Source organism: Typopeltis vanoorti, chromosome 3 (genome assembly GCF_054136105.1).
Source record: "Typopeltis vanoorti isolate ZY-2024b chromosome 3, IOZ_Tvanoo_1.0, whole genome shotgun sequence".
Classification (NCBI taxonomy): domain Eukaryota; kingdom Metazoa; phylum Arthropoda; class Arachnida; order Uropygi; family Thelyphonidae; genus Typopeltis; species Typopeltis vanoorti.
The window spans coordinates 171,868,024-171,881,372 of NC_143551.1; the positions used below are offsets into that span (position 1 = coordinate 171,868,024).

At 37.0% G+C, this 13,349-nt stretch overlaps 1 protein-coding gene across 5 annotated transcripts in view; it reads left to right on the forward strand.

The window, feature by feature from the left end:
- Positions 1-13,349, forward strand: part of LOC150108743 (twitchin-like) — a 2,666,638-nt gene that overhangs the window by 710,416 nt on the left and 1,942,873 nt on the right. The window lies entirely within an intron of this gene.

Sequence of the window (13,349 nt, forward strand, 5' to 3'; positions counted from 1 at the left end):
AACTTGTTGAGTTTGTTTATTTTATTTATCTTAATAAACATGTGGTCACATTACTGGAATCTTTCTTTTGAACACAGCTGTGATCGCCGATGACAGCGTATGTGCATCCACTGAACTCTACATAACTGGAATGCTCTCTCACACTGCAGGGAAGCAAGGAAGAAATTGCATAACTCGGAACAGAGAAAATTTCCAGAAATGAAAGTAATAAAAAACTGAGTATGGGCGTATAAGACACACCCTGTTTTTAAGACCTATTTTCAAAGAAAAAAGTGCATCTTATATGCCAGGAAATACAGTATATGTCAGCTTTCAGACATTCTATAACACATATGTATGTTGTTACTGACCAACTTTACATCATCAGCATTTTTATCACATATTTCCCTCTGGACATCCCTGTTTTCAATAATATATAAATTAAACAACACCAGTCCAAGTGCGTCATCCTGTTGTTGGTATCCCACTGGTCATTCTCCTTTTCTTGGCCTCAACACCTCCATGCGCAACTAACTCATATCACTCCATGTGATATGAGTTAGTTGCGCACTCTCCAGTTCATATCACAAGTCTATTCTTAACATTAGACTTCTATAGAGGCAAAAGACTCACCATGGAAGCTCCCTATGGAAACCAGGCTGTCATACCTGAATGCAGATGTGGTCAGAACTAATCAAACCATGCCTTAAACTCATTCACCATTTCTGTATGCAACATGCTATCAAGCAATCCATTGCTTTCACTAAACTTTTCAGGAAACACATTTTACTAACCAGCCATTCTCTATATAAAGAGCCTACTTCTCATATCTTCCTTATACAACTGCCAGGGATGGCATCTTGCTCTCTCACTTCCTTTCATTCTATGAAAAATCTACTCCAAGTTAATCTTGTAACCATTCCTCACTAAGTTATAACAATCGCTCCCTCCCTCCCTCCCTCTTCTCCCTCCTTCTATTCACAAGGCTTTGAAAATACCATTCCCTTTATCGATCATCTTATTTCACATTCCAGAGAAAAATATTGCATTACCCTATAACTTGCCTTACATAGGTGAAACAGAATGCACAGTATCAGGACAAAAAATAATAACATAAATGTCGAATAAAAGTAATACAAATACAAATTTCATATGAATGTATAAATATGAGCCTTTCTATCATACAATGAATACTCTCTACAGAATTGAGGAGAAATTTATTGGACTCATACATTATACCAAAACTTGTTTCAGATGCAGATATAATTAGTGGTTATGGTGAGTAATTGGTGCATACACTAATTAATCACCATAACCTTAAAAGAAATGATTGCTAAAGATCTCAGACTGTGTGCCTCCTTAGCACAGTTCGAAGAACAAGAGCAGAGCCTTTCTATTGAAAAATATGGGTTTGATTCTCTTAATGATATGAGGAAACTTTATATAGGCTTTTTCATTTGAAGTTCAGTTAGTAAATCTCACACAGAGACAGGTGGGTTTTTTCCTCTTTGAAACTTAGTTTTTTCTCTCGCTAAGAGACAAATCAACCAGCGAACACATGTTAATATGTTAATAATGGACTTCATGGAACTATCATGTAATGAAGGATCGGATAATGAATAGTAAGATGACAGAGTTATGTGAGGTAAAGGGGTTCAGTTTGTAGTGAATTTGAAGAAGAGTTGGAATGATTTAAAGTTCATCGGCTATCATCAATAACACCCCCCCCCCCATTCTTTTCTCTCTTTCCTTCCTGAACACACTGTACCTTTCACATTCTACCCCACTAAGTATATCATCTTCTGTTAACCTTGCCTCTTTAATGCCAATAACCTTTGGCCAACCAATGCCAAAAATTCCTCCTGCTTGTTCCAAATGCTCCTGCCATTAGTGTACATAAAGTGCAAAAGCCCTTTTCGCCCCACTGCTATCCCAACTATCCCATTCTGCTTTGTTACCAGTGGTAATAACTTAGGCATATTATACACATTCGTATACTCAACAGCTCCCCCCCCCCCAAAAAAAGCTCTAGTTTCCCTGATTATGCACATCCATTTTCACTTCATTCAACAACACTTTTTTTTCAGTTCTCTGAACACCAAATCCATTCAGAGAATTGTTCTGATCCTAGCCGGCCTGGTTGGCCGAGTGGTTAACGTATCCGTTCTCCAGCCAAAAGGCAGTGGGTTCAAATTGTGCCTTAGGCATGGATGTTTGTGATTGTCTGTGAAAATACTAGTGGTCATGGTGGGTGGTAGATGGCTTTCGTGTAGATGATGATGGTAGTTGCGGTGTGTTGTAGTTGGCAGATTAGGTGGTGGAGACAGAGTTATAGAGTAGGTGCCTTCCCTCGATGAGTCTTTGGATGCCCAGGAGGTGTCACATAATAATAATAACAATAATAAATAAAAATAATAATTAAGTTTCATTCAGAGTTGTAATATTCTTTCATTCCCATATTTATAGTTATTTATATTATCTTTAAGGGATTTATGAATCATGATTAATACTGCTTGCTCTTTGGTTCTCTTGTCCAACACTATAGATATGTATGTATTTATCGATTTCTTTGGTTCCCTGTTTTTTATTCTTTGTTTCAGTCAACTTTTTCTTTGTTTCAGTCAATTCTTTGTTTCAGTCAACTTTTCAATTTTCTTTTGATATAAAATTTTATCTGTTTAGTTTTCTTTTTAAGATAAACTTCTTACATCCAGGTAGCAAAATGAGTGATAATCTTTTTCCAATCAGTATCTTTAGCTGGTCTAGGGTCATTTCTGTTTTGTAATTTGAATACTTGTGAATTGGTTACTAGCCAAAGCACAAAGTATCCAATGATAGGGCTGCTGTCTCTGGCTGTTGGACCAGCCTAGAGGAGAAACAAACTAAAATAAGAAAGGTTAATCCCTAGCCCTCGAATCTCTAATAACATTAAGGGGAAAGGAGTAAGAATAAAAGAAAGAAAGAATAGAAGGATAGGGACTAGTATACAGATAATATAACAAATGTATATTATATGAAGTAAGGCATGGTTGAGCATCTGGTACCTCGAGTTCGCCACTCCCGTACACACAAAAGTGAACTCTCGAGACTCATTAATTCATTTCTTTTGAAAATGAGAATTGGTCAGATATTGAAATTTCAATACCTTTAATTTGAGAATGTTTGCCAGATACTGTAAATAACAGCACTCTATTTAATTAATCCCATCAAGTCTCATAATTATTTATTTATTTTACCACAGGTCATTCTAGGATCTACTGTTGGCTAAATTAGTAAAGCCTGTTTCTCACTATACACACACACATACACTGGATGACGATGACTTTAATATCGTAGTTGAAATGTCAATAAATTAAGTTTTAGTTTATCTTAAAGGTATTTACTCCAATAGTAGTCTGTATAATTATTTTTTATCATGAACACTCTCCTATTTGCTGTTATATTCACTAATATAGCCAGTAATATTTGTGGGAATATATATTCATTTTTGGCTAAATACTTTTGCTAGGCATCACTTTCCTCGTGATGCCTAGCAAAATCTCATCAGTAATGGGAATATTTTTCAAGGTTTTATTTTATTTTATCTTATTTTATTTTTTTCCCTAAGAAGTTCTAAGTTGGTTTTATAATGATGTTAAGATTCTTCTTCAGGCTAGTTGAATTTTTTATATCTCCAAAACAGATAAACCAGTGTGGGTGGTGATCTTTATTACAAAAGTTACTTAAGATAAATTAATTACAGTTAAAATATTTTTCACAAAATATGTTATTAAGTTTTTCTGAAGTGTCCTAAAATTTTAGTATGTTGTTATGGTTTAGTATTGTTTTAATACTTTTATTTTACATAGCCTAGATAACGAATGGCATAATTGATCACCACTCCCAAATAGGAAGGAATTCACAGATATATGAATGACAGATATCATTCTATAGGAATTCTTCAGAAAGAGTAAATGCTTATAAAGTATATTTTCTTTGAATATATCAATCATCATACATCAATCAACGATTGTGAAGTTTTCAGAGATTGTCTTGATTGGAGGATAAACGGCGAGCAAGAGTGGCTAACTTGCAGAGAGAGATAAATGAGCTGAAAGAGGAGATGGACTGTCTCGGGAATGAGATAAGAAGTATGGAAGAGATGAATGCAAGGTGAATTAGAGTAGAAGTGAGAGAGAGTTATGGGAATGATAGAAGAGGAAAGAATAGAAACAGTAGAAGAGAGGGAATGAAAGAAAGTTATGGGAATGATAGAAGAGGAGAGAATGGAAACAGTTAGAGAGAGGGAATGAGAAGAATGCGAGTGCTGGAACCAGGGATAGAGTGATTCCAGACAGCAAGTAAGTAGGGGAACACAGAGAGAAAGAGTTAGAGGAGAGAGAGATGAAGGGATGCAGGTGAGAAATCAAGGAACAGAGTGATAAGAGATGTGATATATGAAGACTCGATGATCCATGTTGTGCAAGATAGAATGCCAAAGGAGAGTTTGTCTGGAGGAACGATAGAAATTAATGGCTAAGGCAGTAAGCGGGGTGAAAGGGTGGATGAGATGAGTGTGATGGCGGGCACGAATGACTTGAGAGGCAGTGCAAATCGGGTAGGCGAGAGAGATCTGAGATTCATGTTTGAGGTCATAAAAAAAAACAAGAGGAAAGTTAGTGTGTGTGTGTGTGTGTGTGTTATCAAGGTATGATAATGACAAGCTGAGCAGAAGAGCAGTAATAATGAATAGCATAATAGCCAGAATGTGTCAGAACAGAGGATTGGAACATGTGAATGCTTGGAGGGCATTTGAGGATAGAAAGGAACTGTATGTGAAAGACCACTTGCATTTGAATGAGGAAGGATGCAGACATCTGGAGAGACTGCCGTTTTCTGAATGAGTCAGTGTGTTAATGCAGTGAAACTAGAATTCCATTCCCAGGGTTGATGGTAGCAGGGGTGGCCTCTTGTAGGAATAGGTGCTTGGGGCTAGGGGAAACAAAAACATCAGGTAACGACTGAGTCCAGCGAAGTCTGGAGGGAATAATGATAGGTCTAGAAGCAGTGACATTTTTATGCTTTATACTAATGCGAGGAGTATCCGGAATAAAAGAGATGAATTGATGGCACTGATAGCATCAGCCTGGCCAAAGATTATGGGGAACTCTGAGATGTGGTTGACAGAAGATGATATCATAACAGAAATAGAAGTAGCAGAGTACAGTATTTTTTGGCAGGATAGGAAGGGAAAACGCTGCAGTGGAGTACTGCTTATGATAAGTAATGGCTTATGTCCTCTAAGAGTGGAAGCTTTGGAAGGCAATGACAATAATGGTTGTGAAAGCATATGGTGTGAGATAGAGGTGGGCAAGACAGGATATTTAGTGGGATTTCGACAAGCCAAGGAGCACAGAGACTGGGAAGCATGAGACGTTTAGGCAGTTGAGGTTGGCAAGTGCAAGAAGAATGATTGTTATGGGAGATTTTAACTACAGCAGTATAATCTGGGAAGAGAAAAATGCATGTAGTAATAAGGGGATGGAATTTCTGGAATTCTTGAGGGAAAGATGTCTTTGGCAACGTAATAGAGGGAATACGAGGTTCAAGAGTTTTTGGATTTGGTGATAGCATCAGAAGAGCTGATAATAAATGAGATGACATCCCCCCCACCCTGCCCCAGTTACAGAGAGAGAGAGAGTAACCATGTGGTTTTGAATTGGAAGATAAATAGACATGCAGGAATATCAAAGAAAAGGAAACATATATAGAATTATAAGGCTGGTGATTATATCAAATTGGGGCAGTTTCATGAAGGGCAGAATTGGAAGGCCAGGATATCATTAGTACTTGTGAAATTGTGAAGGAATATTTGTTAGCAGCAATAGTAAGCTGTATTCCATGAGTGAACAAGAGGACATCATTTGGTATAAAGTGGATGAAAACAATAACAAACAGGAACTGCAGGTGAAAAAGAGATTATGGAAGATATATAAGGAGAGGGGTGGAAAGCAGATGCATTAAGAATATAAGACTCAGGCCAGCAGAGTCACAAGTAGAATAAGCAAGGCGAAACTGGAATATGAGAAGAAATTGGCAATAATCTCCAAAGAAAATCGTAGGGAATTTTTTAGCTATGTGGCCAGTAGGAGGAGATATGATTGTGGAAGAATGACATTGCGGGATAAAAATGGGAATATAGTGACTGATTCAGAGGACATAGTGGAGTTGTTCAATGAGAACTTTATTGGACTATTTCATCCTGGAGAAGAAAGTTTTAATACTACACGGATATGGCAGGTGCGAAGTTTAGAGATGCAAGAGGAGAGTGTGCTCCAAGTATTGAGTACCCTAGAAGTCAGTAAAGCTGTGGCACTGGATGATATTTCACAATGGGGTTTTTAAGAAAATGTGCTAATGAACCGACAGCTCCTTTGACCTGGCTTTTCAATGAAAGTCTGGCTATAGGCAAGGTGACCAGGAAATGGAAGGCAGATAACATAGTACCATTGCATAAGGGTTGTAGAAGACTGTGTCTAACTAAGGCCAATTTGTGTTTCATCAGTAGTTTTTAGGATTTTGGAGAAATTAATGAGGGACCGTATATAGTGTTGGACAGATGAGAGTAATGTTATCTGTGAGAATCAACATGAATTTGTTAAGAAGCGCTCTTGCTTTATTAATATGATTGCCTTTCATAATAAAGTTACAAGAGCAGTTGATGAGGGAAAGGCATATACTGCCATTTTTTTGGACTTTGCAAAGGCATTTGACAGGGTGCCACATGATAAGCTGTTATTTATGTTGCAGCACATGGGGTTAGATATTGGGTTAGTCAACCAGATTCAGGATTGGCTGTCTGATTGGTATCAGAAAGTTGTGTATGGTGGGACAATTTCAAGGATGCAGAAGGTTACAAGTGCTGTCCCACAGGGCTCAGTACTGGGACCTATATTATTTAACCTTTATATCAATGATATTTTCGGTGGATTGCAGGGGGATATTCAATTGTTTGCAGATGATGTGAAGCTGGGAAGGGTTATTAGTAATAGTGCAGATATGGTAGCTCTATAAGAGGATTTGAATATGCTAGACAAAAGGGTAAATGAATGGGGGTCTCAGTTTAATGAAGCAAATTTTAGGTCTTGAGGTTTGGGACACATTGATGGGACACTGCATACTCTGTTGGTGGAGATATACTGGAGGAAGTAGGATAATCAAGAGATCTGGAGTTGATGATTGATAGAAACCTGAAATTCAAGGGACATATTGCAAAGGTGGTGAAGGTGACACAGAGGATTGCTGCAATAATGAGAAAGACACTGACCTGCAAAGATAAAAGGGCTATCATTCCGTTGTATAAGTCTCTGATCAGACCACACTTGGACTATTGTTCTCAGATTTGGTCCCCAGGATTTGAAAGGGATAAATTAACTGTGGAAAGGATACAAAAACGGATGACAAAGATGGTTTCAGGACTGTACAAGGATAGTTATGAGGATCGGCTGAGGGAATGTGGACTGCAGATTTTATTAGATAGAAGAAGGAGAGATGATATAATTGGGACTTTTAAACTGCTGAAAGGTAGTTACAGGGTTGAGATTGGCGAGTTCTTTCACTTGGTGGTACAGCAGGAAGAAGCAATGACAAGGGGGCTATCCCTGGAAGTTGCATAAAGAATCTGTGAACAATAGGATAAGGAGTGGTTTCTTTACATGGAGGGTGGTTGAACCGTGGAATGCATTGCCTGATAGAGTGGTGAGAATGAGAACAGTCAGTGAGTTTAAGGAGTGGTATGATAGACTTTGTGTTACCTGTTAAGAACCTCCCACGATGAGTCTTTTGACTCCATGGAGGCCTGAATAATAACAACAATAATAACAATAATCATACTGCCCACGACATTGACTGTTCTTCTTTGTATTAATGTTAGTGACCAGGATTTTGACCTGGATTTAATTATGTGTTTAGCTATCATTTTATTGGATTGGTTCAGTAACCAAGAATGCTAAGAATTAACTTTATCTCAAAAGTCTCATATCTATCAAGTAGCATTACTCAGTTGAGCTGACCAAATCATACCTGCTATATGAATTAATCCATAACTTTAAAATAGAGATTTTGGTCTAATCCATAAATGAAAAATCCTTGAAATCGTTTAATAAATAATTTTACAATGTTTCTGTAAGGGCTACTTTACCACTCTCTCTGCTTCCAATCATTTTCAATCATTTTCTTCTTGATTGTATAATAAAATATTCTGAATATTATTATTAATTTTTTTTTTCTAATATTGATTCAACACACACACAGGTCTTATTCCAACATTGCCATATGTGGTAAGTGATTAGAGAGCAGAAAGGAATTTGTTAATGTGTTTCTTGAAGAGTTGGAGACTATGTACAGTGAAGAAAATGGCATGAGGTAAATGGTAGAGACTTCCAAAAGGCTGAGTTATGCTGAATCAAGGAAGAGGATGAGAAGTTGGAGTGTGTCACCTTATATATCAGAGGAATATTCAAAGTTTGTGCAGATATAGGATTTATAAAGAAGTTGGTAATTGAGCCAATGATAAGAATGAAAATGATTAGAATGGAAAGAAAAGTTTTTTGAGGCTGAAGGGGCTATGGACAAGATGTGTTTATGCCAAGCTAGGCTACATGAATGATAGCTGAAGAAGGGAAAACTGATTCTTATTGGTAGGTTATCAGAATGTGAGGAGTTAGTCATGTTCTTCAGGAAATAAGGCAGGAGCATGTTCTGGTAGCATGAAAATGTACTAAATTATATTTACTTCATTTGAGAATATTGATAAAATTTATAGACTCGAACATGCAGATCTCAAACGTGGCCTTGACAGTGTCCCCTGCAAGCTACTTTATGTGGACTCCTTCCAGGCAACCTGGTCATAGTAGCAGCAATAGCAGCACGATTATTTGATAGCTGACTGAGTAGTCTCTTGAAGTGTTAAAAGATTGCCATATATTGACTGATGGCAAGTCTGGGAGAAACTGGTTTACTGCTATACCCTCAAATGGAGGAAATATTTGCTCCCTTGTTCAATACTTATGGTGTAGAGAGCATGCCCAGCAAGGCCAGCACCCACACTGCATGTAAGAAGAAAGAGAAGGGGGATACAAACCTAATCTAGAGCTTAAAAAAAAATGGCCAAAGACAGTTTATACCTCCATTAAACTGGGTGTTGTTGGTGGTGGTGTTTCAGTGGATGATGAAATTCTTCTAGAAGGCTGAGTAAGTGACTGCCCCAAAATTTGGGTTACAACATTTTAAAAAGAGGATGGCGATAGTGTATCTATTATTATTAACATCTGATCTCCATGGAGTTGGAGACTCATTGTGGGAGGAACACACTATTGCACACAATGCTCATCCAACTGTTCTTTGAACTGATTCCATGTCTACATTCACAACACACTCAGGCAATGCATTTCACTCACCAGCCACTCTCCATGCAAAGAACCTACTCCTCATTCCTCTGTTCACACCCTCCTTATACAGTTTCCAGTGATGACCTCTTGTTCCACCCCTCTTCCATTCTAAGAAAAAATCTCTTCCATGTCAACTATATAAGCTATACATGTCTCCATCATATCACCTTTATTCCTCCTATTCACGAGGCTCTGCAACTTACATTTTCTCAATCTGTCCTCATACTACACATTCCAAAGGCCACTAACCACCTTTGTGAATCTTCACTGGACCCTTTCCAACATATCCTTGTCACCATGAAAACCTGGCGATCTAATCTGTGCACAGTAATCCATTGGAGGCATGATTAAGACCTTATACCAAGAGGGTTTCTCAAATTGTGTCTGCGGAACACCAGTGTTCTGTGGAAAGTGAATAAGTGTTCCGTGATGTCAGTGACCAAGCCGTGTATTTTTAAAGATGGAAATAATTCTGAAAAGAGAATACCATTGTTTATGACCAGCCATAAAAATTGCCTGCAAGCTGATTATAACAGTGGGCGGCATATTATCTGTGTTGCAAATGTTAGTGACCAATCAGCAAGGAAGTATAAAGAAAATTTTTCCACTGAAATTGAAGATCAAAGTAGTTTGTATCTGGTTCTCAAATCTAGTAATACTGAATACTTTCTTCACAAGTTTGTATTGTAAGGTGAAAGTGCTTGTTTCAAAACCATAGCGCCATGATTTTTAAAAGTAATGGGCCTACAGATTTAAATTTAATATGAATAAGAGAATGCTTGAAACACCTGAGCTTGGTGGCAGAGGATCGTGACCATTGGAAGGTCCTCTTGCAGCTGTTGCCCCCACAACCCAATTAGGAAAGGTGGGCCTTGAAGATGTATGTATGTGTATGTATGTATGAATAAGAGACAAGGGACTTTGTTTAATTTTTGGTGTTAAGAAATCTCTCATTGAAGGTGTTTGTGATGCAACAAATAGTGATTCATCCACCTCCAGCCTACAAAGCAATGTCCAGGATGTACAAAAGGAGGGGAAAACTACCAGCATGCAGGAGAAAAAGTCTGCATTCACTCGTAAGTACTTATAATAATATTATAAATTTTTGGTGATCAGAATGTCAATGAAAATCAGCACAAATTAATTTAATGATGTTGGCCTGAGGAAACTATAATATGCTACAAGATTTCATTAGTCCAGTAATTGATAACTGATTTAAATGTAATTTTATATTTGTCAACATGTCACACCATATACATAAGTGTACTTTATGATTATGATATAATTAATTATTAATACATTACAAAATAACCACGGTGTTCCGTGAAAATTTCAGGATTCGTGAAGTGTTTCGTTGTAGGAAAAATCTGGGAAATGTTGCCTTATACAATAGCATCATAACCACTCTATTTCAGCATTGCCATTATTCAATGTAACATCTTCACAACTTGTGAATGTGGCCTCTGAATTTCTGGTCCTTGTTCATCATCACTCCTAGATCTCTCATTTCCCCTACCTCCTTTAAAGTTTCCACATCAAGTATATATATATATATCCTTTGCATCCTATCATTGCTTACAAAATCTCAAACCTTACACTTCGCAACATTAAATTGAAAGCTCCACTTATCTACCCATTCATGCAATCTATTAAAGTCCTCTTGTAAGGCCATAAAATATACTTGACTCTGCGTTGCTCTCCCCCACTGTTGCATGATCTGCAAACAGCTATATATTACTAGTTAACATCCCAATGTCATTAACATACAAATTGATTCAACTCAGAAGTCTGCAATACAATCTCATCTGTTTCAATTTATTTACGAGCTTGTCATGTGGAAGCCCATCAAAAGCCCTTGAAAAATCTATGTATATACGCCACTGTATATACATTTTAATATGAATCTTAACACAAAGAATTGCATCTAAAGTGGAATAATTTCTTGGAGAAGATCAGTTTGGTTTCAGGAAGGGTAGGGGAACAAGAGATGTGATTGGACCATTAAGAATAGTAAGTGAAAGAAGTCTGGAAGCGAATAAAGAAGTTAATATCTGTTATATAGATTTTGAAAAAGCTTTTGACTTTGTAAAATGGGATAAGATGGTGGAAGTAATGGAAAAGATTGGTATAGATTGGAAAGAGAGAAGGCTAATTATTTCACTATATATAGGACAAACTGCCATGGTGAGAGACATGTGGTACAAACAGAACCAGGTATCATTGGTTGAGGAGGAAGACAAGGCTGTTCTCTGTCGCCAATTTTGTTTAACATGCATTCTGAAGTAATGTTAAAAGAAGCACTGGAGAATTCGGAAGAAGGAATAAAGATTGGAGGTAGACAGATATTTGCAATAAGATACACAGATAACAAGGCATTACTATCAAATACTGAAACAGGGCTAAAACATCTGTTGAACAGATTACTGGAATCATGCATCAATTATGGAATGAAAATTAACATCAGAAAAACAAAGGTAATGAAAATAGCAAGGAAAGAGGCAAATATGGATATCAGAATAAATGAGGAAAACTTGAATCAAGTAAAGACATTTAAATGTCTAGGAAGTGTTATTAGCAGTGATGGAAGATGTAAAAGTGACATAAAAGCAAGAGTAGTGATGGGAAGAGATGCCTTTCATAGAAAATGGAATTTATTCAGAAGTAAAATGGATAGAAACCTAAAGAAAAGACTGGAATGTTGCCCTCTATGCAACTGAAACTTGGGTATTGAAGAAAGAAGAAATTAAGATTTTGGAAAGCTTTGAGATTTGGAGAAGGATGGAAAAAATCAAATGGACAGATAAAATAACTAATGAAGAGGTCTTAATAAGAGTAGAAGAAGAAAGAAGTCTGTTAAGGAGGAAAAAGAAGCAAGAGAAACTGGATCGGACATATTCTGAGAGAGAATGGGATCATCAGAGATGCCATTGAAGGAAAAATAGATGTCAGAAGAGTAAAGAAAACAATGCTAGATGACATGCTGAATGGGGACAGGTACACAACCTTGAAAGAGAAGGCTCAGAACAGAAGAGAGTGGAAGGAACGTTTCTGCTACTAAAAGAAGAACCTGCTTAATTGCATAATACTCAAGAAGAAGAAGAAGATATACATTTTCCCCTGTTCAAGGTATTTGTCACCCTGTTATAGTGCATAAATAAGTTAGTAAAACATGATCTCCCCTTAACAAATCCATGCAGATAACCATAAAGAATAATGAAGTAGGATACAGAATTGGATTGTTTTCAATCCAATTCTGTATCCTACTTCTCACTAATCTCTCTACCATCTTCACCACAACACCAGATATACAGATTGGTCTATAATTTGAAGCCACAGACTTATCACCACCTTTATGCAGTGGAACTTTGCTTTCTTTCACTGCCTTGGAACCTGTCCTGTTGTCAGACTCTTATGAAAAATTATGCTAATTCCCTGGAACATTCCATTAAGACATGTTGTGATATGTCATGAAATCCTATTGCCTTATCGACATCAAGGTTTTTTATTTCCTCAAATACCTCCTGCTCACTCACAGTTAAGCCATCCTCTCCTATGTGCTCTGCACTTAAGTTCCTCATAATTATACCTGATTAGGATCAAAGATTCAAGATTCAAATCAATTTATAGTTCCCTTATAAATTGATCACTGAATGCCTCAACAATGTCTTCGACAGCAGTTACCATTCTACCATTTTTATCCATTAACTTCATCTTGCCATGATCATTCTTCCTTCTAATTGTCACATATCTACAAAACTCTCTAAGATTTTTCTTTGCCTAATTTGCCAATTTCTGCTTATACTCTACTTTTGTTTTTATTACTAACTGAGTCACTCTCTTGGTTTGTTCTTTTTAATTACTTAAAAAGAACAAACTTACTTACTGTTCTTTTACCATTATTCATCTTGCACTTACTGGAAAGTACTTTCTTTTTCCAGATTA